General features: G+C 35.7%; 1 protein-coding gene across 1 annotated transcript in view; it reads right to left on the bottom strand.

The window, feature by feature from the left end:
- Positions 1-19,233, bottom strand: part of LOC129274202 (homologous-pairing protein 2 homolog) — a 64,990-nt gene that overhangs the window by 32,775 nt on the left and 12,982 nt on the right. The window lies entirely within an intron of this gene.

Genomic DNA, 19,233 nt, shown 5'->3' with positions numbered 1-19,233 from the left:
TTGAAGAAAAAAACGATCAACAATAACCTGCACGTGGTTAAATGTAATAGTGAGAGCCTCAAAAATAAGGAGAAAATGGGGTTTGGAGTTTGGGGTTCGATCAAACATAAGATGTTCAAACTATGCAATCTGTGTGAAACTTCCACGGATTCTGGAAAAATGGTTTAAAAAATAACTGGTGTCATCTCATCTATTATCTAACTTTTAAATCTTTAAATTTTGACAGAACAAAGAATTTCTCTTTCAGGTAAAACTATATTCTCATTATCTTTTTGAAGGCAAAATGATTATTTTGGCTGTTAACAGAGAACTTTCCTTGGCAAATTGCTCTTGGTTTTGGGGTGACTGGTGACATTCAACCCTTTGCGCGCTGGTGTTACAATCTTGCACATTCGTACAATCGTAATAATTTAGTTTTCTCCCCTACCTTCAAATTAGATAAGCTAATAAAAGGCAATAGTTCTTGGATAACATCTATATAATAATATGTATCAATGGTTCAATATGGAAATCTTGAATTAAAGAAAATAACATGGAAACAACTGTTATTATCCCAAAATAATGAATTCAGCGTGCAAAGAGTTAAACATACATACAGCCTTATAACAATGAAAGCAGTACCAAAATAATGCACAAATTATCTTCATAGTATAGTCATAGTGTCACACATAAAAGTAAAAACCTAAAAATTTTCCCATATTTGACCAGTAACAGCAGGGAAATCCCACATGTCAGGTAAAAGCCAAACAATATCCATATTTTCATATATCAATATTAAACAGCTGGAAAAATAATTAGGATTCAATATTGTACTCTTTGCAAATCCATTGCCATACATGATACATCATGCATGTTTATATTTTGATTCAGGGTTTACTCCAGGCAGGAGTGTTACTCCTATTATTCTAATGAAGGTCAAAGCGATATTGCATTTCTAAAAGGGATATTGGATTTCAAAAATCACTTAAAAGCATGTTTTGCTACATCATCAGCTAGAATCAGAAGGGCGTGGTCTCTCTTGTAGGGGGATATGAGTTATTGCCTTTATGACCCAAAGGAGGCAATAGTTGGTCTAACAGGAAAAGTGGTCAACCCCTGTCTCTTGTTGCAAATAATCATTTTAAATGGTTTTAACAAAATACATTACTTTTCACATCTGGCAAGTAGGCCTATATGAGGCATAGAAAGAGTTTTTTAATTCATTATACAGACTGTCCTCAGACTGAGAGTAGGACAAATTGCACAGTCATAGCAGGTTGCCAGGTCTTTATCCTTATTGGAAAAAGTGCATGTTTCAAGTTCATGCACAAAATGCAAAAACAAATAATGAGCATGATACCTTACCCCCCCCCCCCCTTTCTCCCAATTACTACTTTGCATTCACACTAAATTTAATTTCAGAAATAATAACTCACTATAAAACCATTGGGAACTATTGCAACTCACACTGACAGTGATGTAGCTTTTTGGGGAGGGGGTACGCTTTGAGAGCATATTGCCAAATGCACCAATGCCCCCCTCCCCCACACACACACATGTACATAGAGTGTACTTTTTATAAAATCTCCTTCATTCATGTGCATTTAAAATATCATGAAATGGCAATTTCACCATTTTTTTTTGGGGGGGGGGGGTGGAGTAGCTCACCAAGGGACTCATTTCTTTAACAGGTTCATACAGTCACCTCCTCCATATTAAATCTACATGGGAGTTTTCTTCTCAAATTGAAATATAAGCTTCACTCACTTACTTTCTTTTCAAACTAAACTATGCTGCGAACATCTTTGCGAGTATGGCTATCTTAACACAGAGAGGGGTAAATTAGCCCCTCCCCCCCCCCCCCCCCGCGCCAACATGTATATTGTTCACAGCTTTCACACACCTGACATCTCATCACTTTCTTCTTTTCACACTGAAAGGCTAGTGTGAATTCTAAGCACCTTGCTTAAATGAATACATCCTGTGAAAGATATCGAGAGTAGCATGAGAAGCAAGAGGATGAGAAAGAACGATCAACCATGTTTATGTGTCTGTGTACCCTATGTACCCTATAGCCTGTATTCTGAGTCTGGTTTAACTTTTAGACCACGGTCTAACTTTGTGCAAAAATTACGGGGCAGCCATTTGTCCAAAATTTGTTCATATTGCATATTTCTTATGTTAACCATGATCTTCCCTAATTCTTTAATAGTGACGACAATTATCTTATTAATATTTCCCAGAGGGTTAGGAAGAATTTCAGATTCAAATTAGCTGATTGATACATTGAACTTCTATTTATGTCACAATTGGCTATCCATAGTTAACCACATTTTTAAACCAGAGTTGAAATTAAGCCCAAAATCAGAATACGGGCCTATAGGTTTGGTAATGTTAGACCTAGTCAATGTATGGTTTTATCATGGATTTATGGTTTTGTAGTTCAAAAGCAGTTACATGTACATCGTATCTCATTTTCTAGGAGACGTGAAAAAAGAACATTGATTTTCAGTAAACTCATAAAAAGGAGCATTTGAGATCTAGGGAGCATTTCATGATTTCTGACAAGTACCGTACTGTAACTTATCATCCAACAGTTACCATAGGACTAATGATTCTAAGCCAATCAAAGCAAGGAAAGTTGTCTGCCAGACAACAAATATTGATGGAACGCTCTCCTGGATATCTCTCTAATGGCACAGTGCATTTTGGGAGAATTTTGCAGATAATCAAAGCTGGTCCTCTTTTGATACACAAGCCCCCCACCCCGCCCCCCCCCCAAAAAAAAATGTGTGCGAATATACTTATACTCTAATTTTTCCTTGGATTGTATTTTCTAAAAGTATGGAATAACCATGCGCATTTCAACATGCCTGTTCCATCTTCAAAGTATAAACACGTACCATAATACTATGGGATGGTACTTACAGAGACCAGTCATATATACCTTTACACTTTCTAAAAGTGTCAGATGTAATACCAAAAGCAAGTTCACTGATTCATATACACGCCGTTGAATCCCTTAAAGTTAACTTTCTGCTATTGAATTGAGAATGAGATTTAAAAGGGGATGAATCTGTTGCTTTCACAACTAGAACATAGAGGCCGTTCTCATTACGCTTTCTAAAACTAGTTTACTGGAAACCGATTCAGGAAACCAGTTTGGAAGATCACTTTGCTAGCGTTCCCACTTGATCACACGAAAGTGGTTTTCAAAATCACTTCACGTAAAGCGCTCTTGTTGCTATGGAAACGCTCTCATAGGGGTGACATGTTTCGCGCAAAATTCGAAACCGCAGCATAGGCATTCTACACCTGTCGTGTGGAGTAGCGCGCTCAAAATGTTCCCGAAGAACGGTTGTGTCCTCACGCTAAAACCAGTTTAACGAGGCAAAGCGATCTTGAAAACTACATCGTGAGGTGGTTTTCCAAACTGGTTTGCCAGATCGCTTCCAAGACCGCTTCGACGTTCTCACTATGCGTTAAACTAGTTTCCACTAAACTAGTTTTAGGAACGTAGTGAGAACAGCCTCATAATTACGTATGAGCTTTGTGAAAGAGGCCAAGCAAATAAATTCAGTTTCAGTCCATCTCTGTGCACAGGATATCATATATTCAAAGCATCATTAATAACATCAATGCAGGGGAAATTAAATTGGGGGATTTAGGGTTGATTTGCCTCAAGTCCCAAGCGCCCTGAAATTTTTTTTAAAAGAGTCTCTGAAATTCCTAAAGGGTCCAATATAAACTGTAAAAGAAGATAATTTGTTTGTTATATGTAATTCAATGTAGGAAATTTGGCAAGTGTGCTCAAATTGTTTTTAAATGCATTTGTAGTTCATCTGACTGTACCCATCCAAACATAAACCCCCTTCTCCTTTCTATGTACCCCAAAAAGCATGTTCACTGATATACATGTAGGTCAACATCTAACAAAGATAACTTGATCTCATATCAAATATTTCAAATCCATAATGAATTCTAGTATCGATAAAGAATTGAAAGGAAACGCATACACTTCGGGCTAAATGTTTGACGAGTGGTCTCTGATATAAGAATTCTAAGAGGATAAGGAGTTATGTAGTTAACCCAGGATTACGTCTATTAGTCTATGGTAAAAGTGAATTTTAGTATCTACTTTTATGGAATTCACTAGGTTTCATCTTAATATTGATAATCATGACAAAATTAATCTCAGTAAATTCAATCCATTTCTCATCTCACTGAAAAAATAATTTTCACTATTATCACTACAGGATTAAAATAATTTGAACTCAGTGCATAGGTCTGCAACAGCAACACCATAAAATCATGGTTGACTTGGAACCTTGCATTAACTTTATAATGGTTTGAGAATACTGGTCATTAAACATTTTACAATTAACAACCTTAAGTACAGTGGCTAGAAGGACAACAGACAATTAAACAAGGATGGCTTAATTCAGAACATCTTCGTCCCTCATTGACTTTCCAAATAGGCAACACCCAGATTAGAAACAAGGGCTGGATTAAGAGTTGTCTTGCCTTGCTACCTAAATCAAGATTGTTTCTATAAGTATAACGTGCTAAGTATGTTTTTCCCATTTCAACAACTGGCACTGATTACTTTAATGAAAAGCAATTACTGTACATTTCCATATACTAAGATTTGGCTACTTCCATACATACATGTATAAGCAACAAGTGTTTCAACATTTAAAAAAAATATATTTCATTTTGATAGCTTTTACTCGGCTTTTTCTACATAATTAATACATGTGTATTATTTAAATTTATTTTTAATGTTTTCAGAGTAAAGCAATTTCACTTTCATTTAAAATCACTCACCATGTCCAGGGCCATGGGAATGATTTTTTTACTGGGGGTGCTGATGTAAATTTGAAAAGCAAAAAAAAAAAAAAAAGGTTTTCACTTCTAAATGGACAAAAGGAGTATCACTACAAAATGAAGGTCACTTTGGTTATATTTTTCAATTTTTACACATTTTCCAGAATACCTGGGGGTGCTGCCTATGGGGAATAATATTCGCAACAGCCTCAAGGAAATTTCCCAGGGCTATCTATGCCCATGTCACTTGTCAGCAAAAGTATTTCCTTGCAGACTATCAAATTAAAAGTTAATTCTATATCTGCGGCCTATATGACAATCTCATCCAAAGCAGGCACTCATATGTTTAAACAGCTAAAACACGGATAGATCTAGACAAGGACAAGAAAAGTTAAGACAATTTTCAGAATACCACCCCAGGATGCCATGTTTCCCCTTCTCTACAAAAAAGTTTACCAAGATAAGGGTAAAGAAATTCTGTAGGCTTACTTTATTACCTGAGGCTAATGGCAAGAAAAAATTACATTTCAAGTATGAACACATTAAAAAGGCATTCATTTTATGGGCATTTTCACGGTAACTGACATTACACGGCACAATGTTTTCACACCTTTCATTGTGTGTATCTCTAAAACAACAAATGATGGGAGTTTGCTTTTGATAGAGTTAATAAAGTGAACCTTGCTGTATACTCTGATACTAAGTTTTCCTATGTAACCACATTTTTTTACACATCAGCAAGCAAAAATGTGTCGGTAACTGACATTACGCAAAAGGACATGCAATTTCAGGGTGTTCATTAAAATTGAAATATCTCATGTCCCTGAGTAGATAGAGCAATAATTTGAATATGTAAATATACCTTCGTTACTAGGTTAACATGTGTCAAAATATTAAACATTTTGTTTTTGTACTTTGGGGGCTATGATAATTTTTCCACAACCATGCTGGTAACTGACATTACGGTAACTGACATTACACTTAATTTGCCATAGAGATAACACATGGAAGTCAAATGTGTGGAATCATTGCATTGTATCTTCTGTGCAGGACTTCACATGAAAGTGAGCTTGATGTGGAAGTATACCCAAGTTTCTAGGAACATTTCAATGAAAAACTTTTTTTTTTCTTAATTCCTTTCTTTGATTTGAACATTTTTATAATTACTTGTCGGTAACTGACAATACACATTAACATAATTTACCAGTGCTATATGATTTTCAAAGGCATAATTTTCTTGGTACTTATATGTAAGGCTTTTTAAAATCATAAAAGTTTCATAATACTTCACATTCTTAATTATCAAAAGATAAGAAATGTATGTTTTACTTACTCGCGGGGTGGGGTTGGTGGGGTCATAGCAGCTACATGTTTTCCTATTAGTAATTTAATATTGCATTGACTGTACACATGTATTTTTCTGACTATATACCCATAATATATTCATCAGTTTTATATTGACTTTTTAAACCTTTTCCTTCTCCAACCTCCCCCTCCCCTCAAAAAAGGCAAAATGAATAAGGGTCTCCTCCCCTAGGCTACACATACCCCTCCCCCGAATCTCATGCAGCCATGTAGTTTTATTGATTTCTATTCTGGTCAGTGCAAGCAATGCTTGTTCATATCTGTCGGATTTCAATTCTCATCATAATTTGTTTAATCATTTTCTTTGCTAATTTCTTTTTTAAGCTGTCAACAAAAAATAAACTCCAGCTTCTAAACTGAAACTTAACTATTTGTAAATAAAAGAAAAAAAACACAGTTTTAGTAGATCCATGCAACATTGATCAGAACTGTCAAATTTCACTTTTCATCTATACTTGTAAACCAAAAACAAAATTGTATCACACATCCACACTACTAACAGGTATAAAAACCAGGAATTTACTTTTAGCGAGGCAATGCTCAAAAGAATCCTAGAAACTAAAAAAGGGACCCTGGAAATCCCCTTCATCACAATGTTAAGCTTTAAAAATGTTGCAGATTTAGGCAATAGGTTGGGAAAAGTACCCCCTACCCCCCCCCCCCCCCCCCCGAAAACCAAACAACAAATTGTCTGATACAAACAATTAGGTACTTGGTAAGTGCATGTACAAAACAATTTCATAGTAATTTTTTTTTGCACGATGGGAATGCAACTTCCTTCACAATTTCATTAATTTCATATAGTATTCCTTGTGAACTATACCTTTTAAAAGTCAATAGCAAGCTCCTTCTGGTGTGACTTTTAAAGTGAAAGACTTAAATAACAAGTATACAATATTTCTTCACCATAAAATTGACCACATAATTATTTGCATTTCAATATTGGTAACCAATGTTTTATCATGGTAACTGACATTACATCTCGGTAACTGACATTACATTTTCCACTTGGTAACTGACATTACATATATTTAATGGTACCCTATGGCTTCATTGTTAATTGGTAATCTGTAATTTTGGTGTAGAAGGGAGGGGTGTTACCTAGAGAGGAAATCTACCAAGTTTCATATAATATATCCTCTTTTCCAGGAAATGAGAAAAAAAAGTTCATGTTTTCGGTAACTGACATTACATACCATATCACATACTTCATCAATGTTTTTTTATCAGATGAATGAATTACTGGTGTTTCTTTCTGTGGGATTTTAAAGAGTGTTATAATAGCAAGCTAAATCACAGGCGAAAACATCATGATCAAACCTGTTCTTTTAAAATCTGTCAAAACAAAATATGTATCAATATACTATTTTCAACACTAATTTGTATCCATACTTTGGCAGCCATTTTGAAACAAAAAATGGCTGCCAGAGTCGGAAAAAATTTTTGTCTCAGAAACTTCAGGCCTTGTTTTATTAAAAAACATAAAGCATTTGACATGAATATCAACTTGATTTTTTTGCCTCTGTGTCCATCTGTGGTGAAAATGCCCTTATGGGAAAAAACACGAACTGTAATTTAGTGTGACCATTAACTCCTGACCTATGAAATATTCGTGCAAGGGTAAAGGATGACTTCAATCATCAACCGCATAATAAATTTAGACTTCAACCCCTCTCGGCAAAAACTGTTTGCCTAGAGTGTCGGGCTCTCTGCACGGGGGAAGTACTTCAATTACCAGAGATTCGCAAGGTCCTGTAAACTTGGGATTATGTAAAAACAGCAGAAGGATAATGACTGCAGGGGAAGGGGAAGAAATCAAGATTCTAAATTTGTCAACCTGGATAGGATGGCTAGGAAAGTGGAAACTCCTATAAAGGTGCTTTATAAAAGAGTTTTAAAGCACTCACTTTGCCACCCTTCTGTATAGGCCAGGACTAAATGATAAACAATGTTGTATGATGAACAAAGCATTAGATCTGAACTCCCCATGCTGGAAATTTAGTTTTACAAAGTCATATATAAACAGATGGACCTCTGGTCCATAACTTAATGGCAATGAAAAAAAAATGTATAACTTTGGCATTATTGGTAAAATATTTGATATTATGTTTCTGCAGTCTTTAAAAGTACATGAGCATGTAGGCCTATATTTTGCACCTTTACATTCTTATGAGGTAAGAGTGTGTTGTTACTTGAGATTGATAATTATCAAATTGGCTTAAGAAATCTTTAACTATACAGTGTTAACTCTTGAAATTATTATGGTATATTTTGAATTTAGAGAAGTTTCAGTAGTTCACAACAGAGGCATATTCACAGCTTTTTATCAACATCACAGCAAAAAAAAAATCTAGAATCACTGTCAGTTTGTCATGAAAGGTTGAAAATTAAAAATAGTCCATCTAAATCTTTTTTGGATTAAGGTTAATGCATGACCTCATAGAGGATGATCCATCGAATGACGTCATAGTGATGATGAGTGATATTGTTATGATTTGAAAGGTGTTATGAAGCTTCAGTGTGGAAGTGACTTGAAAGACAATGCACTTCCCCTAAATGACCCTGTTTCACAGAGTGCAGGGAATAATTTTATTTCTCAAACTTGATTAAGTAGCATTTCAGGTTGAAAGAGAGAAGCTTTCAATTCATGTTCTCTAGTCCTGTGCAAGAAAATGCTACACACGAAAAATTGTGTAGCAAATGACAACGCGATAACAGTATTCCCAAAAATGCGTCATCAATGATGACAAGTTACAATCTATTCTTGCACGTTACTGAAATGACATTCTCATAAAATCAGAGCATTTGTAATTAAATCAATTTCCTTCTTCTAAAACGCAAGTCCCATAACCCTGCCTAAAAAGACTTGTGATCAATATGTAAGTTAAAAATAAGTTACAAATTACTGTTTTAATTTACTAAAATGGTGCAATTTAGTGAGAAATCTGTACTTCAATGTACCGGTACTTCCTTTTCCTTATATGAAGTCTTACAGTCACAAAACTGGCAGTGAAACTGAAAGTTAATGTTTAGTGTTAAGCTAGTGAAATGGTGCAACGATTAAACTGAAGTGAATCTGTCAAAGATTTCCTAGATCGCAAGTAATGGTACTTACAAATCAGCACCAGAGAAAGAGAGGACAGCTCAAGAATCAAGCACTCTTATTTAGCGCTTGGTAAAAGATGGTATGCCTTAGTGATATTATTCTGGGGCAAATCCAGAGTGCAAACTGCAAAAAAAATATATTAATATCTGAGCATGGCCGTTCAAACTACAGTTTAAGGGACAAGGCCCAGCATGCTCAAAATTCACAGGCCACCATCTCCAAGCCAGCAACAGAAATATAAAATCTAACTGGACATGACCATTCACCTATAGTTCAAGGTGCAAGGCCCAGTGGGCACATAATTCATAGGCCAGAATATCCCAGCCAGAATCTACTTTAACTATATGTAAACTTCAGATGAGCTGAAGAAGCGTCCCCGGGTTGGATGTGAAACTGTTTTCTGTTTCAATTACAGTAAGTCCAGATTAACAGATTTATTTTTTCTTCGTAATTTATATGTAAAATGAAAAAAAATTACTCAACATGGTCGTTCACCTATAGTTTTTTTTTCAAAAAGGGGTCAAAGCCTGATAGGCACATAATTCACAGGCAACCATCTCCCTGCAAGGACATACCATAACTTAATCATGGAAAGTATTAACAAAATATATAAATTCTGACTGAACCTCACCGTTCACCTACAGTTTAAGGGGCAAAGAGCGGTGGGCAAATAATTCACAGGCCACCATCTCCAAACCACTAAAAATGTATACAAACTACAAAAAAATAGATAAAAATCTGACTGGGCATTGTCGTTCACCTACAGTTTAAGGGGCATTGCCCAGTAGGCATCTACTTAAACAAGTGGAGCACCTCTGGCAGTCTCGTCTGCATTACCCAATTCAATATAGCAGCAGTGCTGACTTGGAAAACTACTATGAGATAATTATTCACAAAACACATCATTCATATAAAGATATACATTCACTGACCCTAAATGACATTTGACCTTGATCATGTGATTAAAGACTGGTCAGTAATTTGATTACCCTTATGTCCAAGTTTTATGAAGTAAATCCATACACTTTCAGAGTTATGATTGTAATTCATCATCATCATCATCATCATCAGTGTACGGAAGAAGAAGGCAAGCCTGTCGAGACTTCCGGTCGTTCCTTCTGATAGTACTTGTTCCAACTTGACTATTTTAAATGTCTTGTAAAAATACATGCATGCATGTTGCGTGGAAATTCAAAACATACCCCAACCTGGCCAAAGATCATTAACCTTAAAGGTCAAGTCCACCCCAGAAAATTGTTCATTTGAATAAATAGAGAAAAATCAAACTAGCATAACGCTGAAAATTTCATCAAAATCGGATGTAAAATAAGAAAGTTATGGCACTTATTTTTCACAAAAGGGTCATTCCATGCCAATTCACCCAATGAATGTGCAATTTTGCACCCGACCCTCTCGGAATTCGTTGTAAATTGGTACACATAAAATTCACCATGGCCCACGCACAAAACAAAAAAATTAGTCCAATTGGTCCGTCGGTTCTCGCGCTACAGCCCGCCCTTTTCTCCTTGTTTTGACAAAAATGGGCGTGACGCTCAACTTTCAATGGCCACTGCGTCGTAACGTGTTGACCAATTTTCATGAAACAGGTACCATTTATTAGGAAATTCAGAGAGGAATCCAAAACATGCATCAAATAATGTATTGGAGCAATTTATAAGGTCGTGACCTTTGACCTTTACTTTGACCTTGAGTTTGACCCCCGGACAAATAATTTTTTAACTTGATTTTCATGTATGTTAATTATTAGTATGATATTGACAAAATATGTTAAAATCAATGATGATATTTTATTTCTTCAACTTTTAAAACTCTTCCAAAGATACCATGAAATTTCACTCTAGTCCTACATACTGATATTCATGTTAGTAAAGTGTTAACCATTTACATGATTTCTTCCAATCTTAAGTTACAGTATGCATGCACATGAAAAGAAATTAAGCTCATCAGTTCACAAATGAAACATTAAACATTTATGCTCATGAATAGGTATCTGTTTAGGCAATTTGATGTTCAGCAATATATGTCATATATATACATATATATATATATATTCTTGTTAGTAAAGTGTTTACTTTTATCATCAAATTGTTGAGTATATGCCTATTTACTAACAAGAATATATATATATATATGTATATATATGACATATATTGCTGAACATCAAATTGCCTAAACAGATACCTATTCATGAGCATAAATGTTTAATGTTTCATTTGTGAACTGATGAGCTTAATTTCTTTTCATGTGCATGCATACTGTAACTTAAGATTGGAAGAAATCATGTAAATGGTTAACACTTTACTAACATGAATATCAGTATGTAGGACTAGAGTGAAATTTCATGGTATCTTTGGAAGAGTTTTAAAAGGTGAAGACATAAAATATCATCATTGGTTTTAACATATTTTGTCAATATCATACAAATGATTAACATACACGAAAATCAAGTTAAAAAATTATTTGTCCGGGGGTCAAACTCAAGGTCAAAGTAAAGGTCAAAGGTCATGACCTTATAAATCGCTCCAATACATTATTTGATGCATGTTTTGGATTCCTCTCTGAATTTTCTAATAAAAGGTACCTGTTTCATGAAAGTTGGTCAACACGTTACGACGCAGTGGCCATTGAAAGTTGAGGGTCACGCCCATTTTTGTCAAAACAAGGAGAAAAGGGCGGGCCGTAGCGCGAGAACCGACGGACCAATTGGACTAATTTTTTTGTTTTGTGCGTGGGCCATGGTGAATTTTATGTGTACCAATTTACAACGAATTCTGAGACGGTCGGGTGCAACCACTGGGTGAATCCAGATGGAATGACCCAAAACAGTGATATTCACAAGTCAGTGCCATGTAAATGATCAGTCGATGATGTCCATCACTCACTATTTCTTTTGTTTTTCATTGTTTGATTTATACATGATTTCATTTTTTACAGATTTGACAATAAGAACCAAGTTGACTGAACCATATAGTATCAAACAATGCTAATTCCACATGTTCAAGAGGAATTAATCATTGTTTCACTTGACAATGAGAAGAAAAATAGAATATTTCATATTTCATATAATAAAATACAAAAGAAACAGTGAGTGGATGACGTCATCAGTTTCCTCATTCGCATACCAATCACGATGTGCATATAACTGTTTTGTGAAATGAAGTGAAACTTTATTAACTTTCTTATTTTACATCTGATTTTGATAAAAATTTTAGTGTTATGCTTGCTGGATTTTTCTCTTTTTATTCAAATCAACTTTTTGTTGGGGTGGACTTGTCCTTTAAATGACCTTTGACCTTGGTCATGTGACCTTAAACTCACACGAGCTGATCAGTAATACTTGATTATTCTTTTGTCCAAGTTTTATGAACTAGATCCATACACTTTCAAAGTTATGATGGTAATTCAACAAATACCCCAAACTTGGCCAAAGTTCATTGGCCCAAGAAGACCGTTGACCTTGGTCATGTGACCTGAAACTCAGGCAGGATATTCAGTAATACTTGATTAATCTATGTCCAAGTTTCATGAACTAGGTCCACATACTTTCTAAGTTATGATGACAATTCAAAAACTTAACCTTCGGTTAAGATTTGATATTGAATCCGCCGCCGTCGGAAAAGCGGTGCCTATAGTCTCGCTCTGCTGTGCAGGCGAGACAAAAAATATGTAAACTAAAATATTTAAAAAGTATATACAGTGTGAAGGGGCAAAGCCCGGTAGACGCATAATTCACAGGCCATCGTCTCCTAGCCAGAATCTAACTATGTAAACTTTAAAAAAAAAATATATACTTAAAATATCTGACTATGCACGGTCGCTCACCTAAAGTTAAAGGGGCAAAGCCCGGTAGGCACATAATTCACAGGCCACCATCTCCTAGCCAGAATCTACTTAAACTATGCAAACTGTTAAAAAGAAATACATATCTGACTGGGCATGGCCGTTCACCTACAGTTAAAGGGGCAAAGCCCGGTAGGCACATTATTATAAACAGTCCACCATCTACTTAAAAAATAATGTAAACTAAAATATTTAAGAAGTATATAAAAATCTGACAGGGCATCACCATTCACCTACAGTTTAAGGGGCAAAGCCCGGTAGGCACATTATTAACAGGCCACCATCTCCCGGCCAGCATCTACTTAAAACTATGTAAACTATAACAAAAATACATATAAATATCTGACTGGGCATGGCCGTTCACCTACAGTTTAAGGGGCAAATCCCGGTAGGCACATAATTCACAGGCCAGCATCTACTTTAAAAATTATGTTAACGGAAATATTTTAAAAGTATATAAAAATCTGACTGGGCATGGCCATTCACCTACAGTTTAATCCTAAACTGACCGGGGGGGGGGGTTGATTCAACCCCCCCCTCAATATTTTCTGCGATCATTCCGCCGCGCGAAATTTTTTGACCGCGCCACTCACAGAGTTTATACTTTCAAGTCTCAAGCATCTCTTGAGACCAAATTTGCAACCCCCGGGTACGCCTTTCCAAAATTACTCAACATTTTGTAGGTGCATGTCAGACAAAAAATTGTTCCAAAACGTGATTTTGTGTACAAAGTCAATGCAAATTGAGTTTTCTCATCTTATTCATAAAGATATGATTATTTTTGCTTTAAACAGCTGAAATCAATTGATTTTAGCATAATTATGCTTCAAAAAGGTTGTGCAATAAATCTGGTGAAAAAATCAAAGAAAAAGAAAAACAAAGAAATACATAAGAAATTCATAAAACAATAACATATATAAGAAATTGATTTCCAAACCGAAGTTTTTTTCAATTGTGATTGTTAAGAATGCTACAAAGAATATTTTTACCAAAAATTAGCATTCTAGGAGCTTTATTTAGTGAATTAGAGCAAAAAGTATGATTTACGCATAAATTAGCATAATTAATTCATATAAAATAAAATCTCATTATTTTGGAAAATTTTACCATACAGCCTTGTAGATTACATCACACACTACCAGCGTGCAAATTTTTGCAGAGCTCGCGCGATCGGCGGCCGAGATCTCAGGAGGGGGGGGTTGAATCAACCCCCCCCCCCCCCCCCCCCGGCCACGGAACAGCCAAAAAAGCCCGGCCTAGTTAGGGTTAAGAGGCAAAGCCCGGTAGCCACATAATTCACAGGCCAGCATCTCCCAGCCAGCATCTACTTAAAAAATTATGTAAACAAAATATTGGAAAAAAAATCCTACTGGGCCTGGCCGTTCACCTAGTGTTTAAAGGAGAATGAAACCCTTGAAACCAGCTGAATCCATATCAAAGAGAAAAATCAAAGAAACATATTGTTGAAAGTTTGAGGAAGATTGAATGAATAATAGGAAAGTTATGAGCATTTGAATATTGAGATCACTAATGCCATGTAGATCCTCCCATTGGCAATGCGACCAAGATCTGTGATGTCACACACGTACAACTCCCTCATTACTTTAGTACTTATTTCACTTATATTCTCATTTTTATAGAGTCTATCACAAGGTGAGGTGTTCTCTTTAAGAGAGGACAAGTACAGAGGTTTCACAACATTATATCATTGATGAATCGTTTGTCATATGATTAGAATGAGCAAAAAGAGATGTTTTGGGGTATATTTTCAGTGTCCAAAAGGGGAGAGTTGTTCATCTGTGACATCATAGATCTTGGTCGCATTGCCAATGGGAGGATCTCCATAGCATTAGTGATCTCGACATTCAAATGCTCATAACACTTCTATTGCTAGTCCTATTTTACTCAAACTTTTGTTGATCTTATTCTTTGATTTTTCTGCTTTCACAAATACTAACTTGCTCCAAGAGTTTCATTCTCCTTTAAGGGTCAAAGCCCGGTAGGCACATAATTCACAGGCCAGCATCTCCCAGCCAGAATCTACTTAAAAAATTATGTAAACAAAATATTGGAAAAAAAATCCTACTGGGCCTGGCCGTTCACCTAGTGTTTAAGGGGCAAAGCCCGGTAGGCACATAATTCACAGGCCACCATCTCCTAGCCAGAATCTACTTAAACTATGTTAACTATAAAAAAATACATATAAAAATCTGACTGGGCATGGCCGTTCACCTAGAGTTTAAGGGGCAAAGCCCGGTAGGCACATAATTCACAGGCCATCGTCTCCTCGCCAGAATCTACTTAAACTATGTAAACTATTAAAAAAAATACATATAAATATCTGACTGGGCATAGCCGTTCACCTACAGTTTAAGGGGCAAAGGGGCAAAGCCCGGTAGGCACATAATTCACAGGCCACCATCTCCTAGCCAGAATCTACTTAAAGGGGAATCCAACCCAAATAAAAACTTGTTTTTATAAGGAAAAGAAAAATCAGACAAGTTGATAGGTGAAAGTTTGAACAATATTGGACATACAACAAGAAAATTATGATTTTTTTTAAGTTGTAAATATTGGTAATCACTATACCCATGGAGACTTCAAATTGGCCGCATATGGGATGTCATAGTGATGTAAGGCAAGGACTACTCTTCCATGTACTCCAATACATATTATGGCTAAAATGTCATTTTTCCCAAAAGTTTTATTTCAAATTGTATTTTTCTTTCATGAGGACATAAAACAATATACTACCTGGGTTATATTTAAATTACTCCCCCAGGGGAATGGGTACTTAAGAGAAAACCACAAATCCCTGATAATAAAGTACATGGCCTATGGAAAAGTTGTCCTTGCCCCTTGTCATAATTTACTTACCCAGTTGCCAATCTGAAATCTACATAGTATTAGTGATCTCAATTTTAAAGCAGCTATAACTTTCTTTTTGCTTATCCGATTTCTTTCAAACTTTCACCATTCTGTTTAATTTATTTTTCTCCTTCCCAACACAACATTTTATGGCCAAGGCTGGATTCCCCTTTAAGCTATGTAAACTATAAAAAAATACATTATAAATATCTGACTGGGCATGGCCGTTCACCTAGAGTTTAAGGGGCAAAGCCCGGTAGGCACATAATTCACAGGCCATCGTCTCCTCGCCAGAATCTACTTAAATTATATAAACTATAAAAAAATACATATAAATATCTAGAATCTACTTAAACTATGTAAACTATAACAAAATATCTGACTGGGCAAGGCCGTTCACCTACAGTTTAAGGGGCAAAGCCTGGTAGGCACATACATGTAATTCACAGGCCACCATCTTCTAGTCAGAATCTACTTAAACTATCTAAACTAAATTTATAAAAAAATACATATAAACATCTGACTGGGCATGGCCGTTCGCCTACAGTTAAAGGGGCAAAGCCCGGTAGGCACATAATTCACAGGCCAACATCTCCCAGCCAGAATCTACTTAAATTATATAAACTATAAAAAAATACATATAAATATCTAGAATCTACTTAAACTATGTAAACTATAAAAAAATACATCTGACTGGGCAAGGCCATTCACCTACAGTTTAAGGGGCAAAGCCCGGTAGGCACATAATTCACAGGCCACCATCTCCTAGCCAGAATCTACTTAAGCTATGTAAACTATAAAAAAATACATTATAAATATCTGACTGGGCATGGCCGTTCACCTAGAGTTTAAGGGGCAAAGCCCGGTAGGCACATAATTCACAGGCCATCGTCTCCTCGCCAGAATCTACTTAAATTATATAAACTATAAAAAAATACATATAAATATCTAGAATCTACTTAAACTATGTAAACTATAAAAAAATACATATAAATATCTGACTGGGCAAGGCCGTTCACCTAGGGGCAAAGCCTGGTAGGCACATACATGTAATTCACAGGCCACCATCTTCTAGTCAGAATCTATTTAAACTATCTAAACTAAATTTATAAAAAAATACATATAAACATCTGACTGGGCATGGCCGTTCACCTACAGTTAAAGGGGCAAAGCCCGGTAGGCACATAATTCACAGGCCAACATCTCCTAGCCAGAATCTACTTAAACTATCTAAATTAAATTAATAAAAAAATACATATAAATATCTGACTGGGCATGGCCGTTCACCTACAGTTTAAGGGGCAAAGCCCGGTAGGCACATAATTCACAGGCCAGCATCTCCCAGCCAGCATCTACTTAAACTATATTAAAGGGGAATCCAGCCTTGGTCATAAAATGTTGTGTCGAAAGGAGAAAAATAAATAAAACAGAATGGTGAAAGTTTGAAAGAAATTGGACCAGCAATAAAAAAGTTATGGCTGCTTTAAAATTGAAATCCCTAAGAATATGTAGATTTCAAATTGGCAACTGGGTAAGTAAATTATGACAAGGGGCAAGGACAACTTTCCCATAGGCCATGTACTTTATTATCAGGGATTTGTGGTTTTCATCTAAGTACCCATTCCCCTGGGGCAGTAATCAAAATATAACCCAGGTAGCATATTGTTATATGTCCTCATGAAAGAAAAAAAATAATTCAAAGTAAAACTTTTGAAACAATGACATTTTAAACATTTTATGTATTGGAGTACATGGAAGAGTAGTCCTTGCCTTACATCACTATGACATCTCATATGTGGACAATTTGAAGTCTCCATGGGTGTAGTGATTACCAATATTTACAACTTTTAAAAATTCATAACTTTCTTATTGTTTGGCCGATATTGTTCAAACTTTCACCTATCAACTTGTCTGATTTTTCTTTTTCCTCTGAAAACAAGTTTTTATTTGGGTTGGATTCCCCTTTAACTATAAAAAAATGCATCTAACTGGGCATGGCCATTCACCTACAGTTTAAGGGGCAAAGCCCGGTAGGCACATAATTCACAGGCCACCATCTCCTAGCCAGAATCTACTTAAACTATATTAACTATAAAAAAATGCATATATCTAACTGGGCATGGCCATTCACCTACAGTTTAAGGGGCAAAGCCCGGTAGGCACATAATTCACAGGCCACCATCTCCTAGCCAGAATCTACTTAAAGGACAAGTCCACCCCAACACAAAGTTGATTTGAATAAAAAGAGAAAAATCCAACAAGCATAACACTGAAAATTTCATCAAAATCGGATGTAAAATAAGAAAGTTATGACATTTTAAAGTTTCACTTAATTTCACAAAACAGTTATACTGGTATGCAAATGAGGAGACTATGACGTCATCCACTCACTATTTCTTTTGTATTTTATTATGTCAAATATTTTTTTTCTTCTTATTTTCTCCTCATTGGCAAGTGATACAACGATTAATTCCTCCGTGAACATGTGGCATTAGCATTGTTTAATACTATATGTTTCAGTCAAGTTGGTCCTTATTGTCAAATCTATAAAACATGAAATATTGTATAAATCAAACAATAAAAAACAAAAGAAATAGTGAGTGATGGACATCATCGACTGACACACCTAATTGTGCATATCACTGTTTTGTGAAAAATAAGCGAAACTTTAAAATGTCATAACTTTCTTATTTTACATCCGATTTTGATGAAATTTTCAGCACTATGCTAGTATGATTTTTCTCTATTTATTCAAGTCAGCATTTTCCTGGGGTGGACTTGACCTTTAATCTATCTAAAGTACAAAAAAATACAAAAATTATAATTATCTGACTGGGCATGGCCATTCACCTAAAGTTTAAGGGGCAAAGCCTGGTAGGCACATAATTCACAGGCCACCATCTCCTAGCCAGAATCTACTTAAACTATGTAAACTATAAAAAAATACATCTGACTGGGCAAGGCCGTTCACCAACAGTTTAAGGGGCAAAGCCCGGGAGGCACATAATTCACAGGCCACCATCTCCTAGCCAGAATCTACTTAAGCTATGTAAACTATAAAAAAATACATATAAAAATCTGACTGGGCATGGCCGTTCACCTACAGTTTAAGGGGCAAAGCCCGGTAGGCACATAATTCACAGGCCACCATCTCCTAGCCAGAATCTACTTAAACTATGTAAACTATAAAAAAATACATATATCTGACTGGGCAAGGCCGTTCATCT

Source organism: Lytechinus pictus, chromosome 13 (assembly GCF_037042905.1).
Source record: "Lytechinus pictus isolate F3 Inbred chromosome 13, Lp3.0, whole genome shotgun sequence".
Taxonomy (NCBI): domain Eukaryota; kingdom Metazoa; phylum Echinodermata; class Echinoidea; order Temnopleuroida; family Toxopneustidae; genus Lytechinus; species Lytechinus pictus.
The sequence above is the reverse complement of the archived record's forward strand: the minus strand, read 5'-3'. Positions and strand labels throughout refer to the sequence as shown.